Source organism: Lactuca serriola, chromosome 2 (assembly GCF_051521515.1).
Source record: "Lactuca serriola cultivar US96UC23 chromosome 2, Lser_US96UC23_V15, whole genome shotgun sequence".
In the NCBI taxonomy this organism is placed as follows: domain Eukaryota; kingdom Viridiplantae; phylum Streptophyta; class Magnoliopsida; order Asterales; family Asteraceae; genus Lactuca; species Lactuca serriola.
This window is the reverse complement of record NC_136409.1, coordinates 224,600,535-224,603,126: the sequence shown is the minus strand read 5'-3', so window position 1 is coordinate 224,603,126 and position 2,592 is coordinate 224,600,535. Positions and strand designations below refer to the sequence as shown.

General features: G+C 33.1%; 1 long non-coding RNA gene across 1 annotated transcript; it reads left to right on the top strand.

Annotated features, from left to right (window-relative positions):
• Positions 1-667: 667 nt before the first annotated feature.
• LOC145088701 (uncharacterized) lies at positions 668-2,156 on the top strand. The gene is made up of 2 exons (XR_013701195.1): positions 668-821; positions 1,009-2,156. It is a non-coding gene; the product is annotated as an uncharacterized LOC145088701 (long non-coding RNA).
• Positions 2,157-2,592: the final 436 nt, after the last annotated feature.

The window sequence follows — 2,592 nt, the reverse complement described above, 5'->3', positions numbered from 1 at the left end:
AAATAAATATGTGAAATTATATCACCTTATAATTTGTATTAATTTTATTTTAATTTTTATTGCATTGTTATTAATTTATTGTAATTAAAGTGAAAATTTTAAAATTTAAAATAGAGAATTAATAAGTTGACAAATGACATGCATTAATTAAGAGCTTTAATAGGGTGACACGTGGCAAAAAAAGAATAAAATATATATTAATTATGAAGCCTAATATGATTACACATGTCAAAAGGATATTAAAAGTATTCTTTTATTAGAATAGGGATTCATTTTTGTATATTCGTTATACTCATCTACTCTTTAAAAAAAAGAATGATTTATAAAACTAGTAAAAAAACTGATATTAAAAATAAAATTAAAAAGATAAAAAAAAGATATTTAAAGTAAAAAGATAATAAGAAAATAAAAATAAAATGAAGAAAAATACTATTTTAGTAAATATTTTTAGAACTATACTATATTGGTAAATAATGGTTAAAAAATCATGAACTTGTTATTATAATTCAGAATTCTGATGTGGCATCTGTATGTGCTTGTTAACAGATATAAAATTACATGACTTTCAGCTATACATCAGCGTATGTAATATAATAGTAATATAATAATAAGAAAAAGGTTCTACTGTGATGGTCTTTTTATATGTTTCTACGGGAATGATTCTTTTTATGTCCTTGAAATTGTCTATTCTTGAAATCGAAAGCTTCCACTTTCTAGTGGAAAAGCTGAAGCTAAAAATAATGGTCCTCTGCTTTTCCCCATATAGAAAAGGTAAAAAAATTTATGGCATAGTCACTTCCATCCTCCATATTTCTTGCCAGGTAAGGACCAACCATTTCTTCCCTTTCATCTGAATTTTATTGCTTTAATCTTCTAGTTTACATAGAATTTCAGTCTGCACTTGTTAGGAATGTGATTAATGATAGAAGTAAGCCTTCGTTTTGCATAATTTCATTTGCTACCACTAATATTTACTCTTATTTCCAAATTCTTTTCATATTTATGAAGGTTGACATACATATACATATACATATCCACAATGAAAAACCTCCAATTTCTAGCGGTTGCCGCCATTATCTTCCTACTTCATAATCTTATTGATGAAACAACCGCTGACAATGACATCAGCAATAACGACAAGGAACTTCTACTTAACTTCTCTTCATCGTTCCCACGGCCACACAAACTAAACTGGGGTTCCACAATCCGAAACTGCAAAGATTGGGTTGGCATCAAGTGTAACGAGAAGGGCGAAGTTACTGACATTAATCTCCCTACTAAGGGACTATACGGTCCAATTCCGAAAAATACCATCGGAAAGCTGCGTTCCCTCAAAGTGTTGAGCCTAAGATACAATTTCCTAAACGGGTCTCTCCCTTCTGAAATCATCTCCAATCCCTCCCTCGAGAATCTCTACCTTCAACACAATAACCTTTCTGGCAACATCCCTGCTAATGTTTCTCGCAATATTATGGCGATAGATCTTTCCAACAATTCCTTCACAGGAAACATCCCGGATACACTAAAAGATCTCACCGATCTCACCTCCCTCAGACTCCAATTCAACAACTTTTTTGGACCTGTTCCCGACTTCATCCACTGTACCAATCTCCATGCCCTAAACCTGAGCCATAACAAACTCAATGGTTCAATCCCGTTCTCCCTCCAAAAATTCCAGGATTCTTCATTTTCCGGGAATGAGCTCTTATGTGGGCCCCCGTTGAATCGATGCCCCACATCCAGGAAACTCACGAACGGTGCCATCCTAGCCATTGCTATCGGATCCTTTTTACTCATCGCGATACTTTTGTGTTGTTTCTTGAAGAAGAACGACCGGGTCGAGATTCCGTTGGTAAATTGACGATAAAGGCTGTCCCTCCCGGGAAAACGAGAAATCGGATGATTTCCGGAGTGGGGTTCAAGCTGCTGAGAACAAGTTAATTGGTCGATACAAACACATTTGTGTAGTAGACTATAGTGGACTAGTTCTCATATTTACTTTTAGTCCATCATGCATGCATTTAGATCAGTCATGTTTTTTCCTATTAAAATTTCAAGTGTCACATAAGCATTTGTCATTCTTGTCCATATTTGGTTATGAGTATTGTGTATTGTCCTTGTTACCTACGAATAAAAACAAGTATGTTACATGAAAATATCAATTAAATGTGTTGACGTGTCTATTCTTTGTTGGTTATTAATTCTTGTCGTTCAATTTTGCCTCAAGATTGTCGAAGGCAACAAAGAGACTCAAGGTCTGGTCTCCGCCGTCGACAACCATGTCTCGCAATTGGTGATAGTAGTTAGTAGCTTACATTACAAATGTAACATCCCAAAAGATAGAGTAAACTTTTCAATTTTAAATATATATATCAAAACCATTCAAACCCTATTTATTTAGAAGGGTAATAAGGTTTTAACTTTGTTCACTTTAGGTCCTTAAGGTTTTTTTTATACATATTACACCAATATTGTTGTTATAACCGTTTAAAAAATATGATAAGATTTTAGTTAGTTTATTAATAAGGTTTTAATTTTGTCCACAATAGGTCTTTAACGTCTTTTGTTGTACATATTACACTAATATGGTTG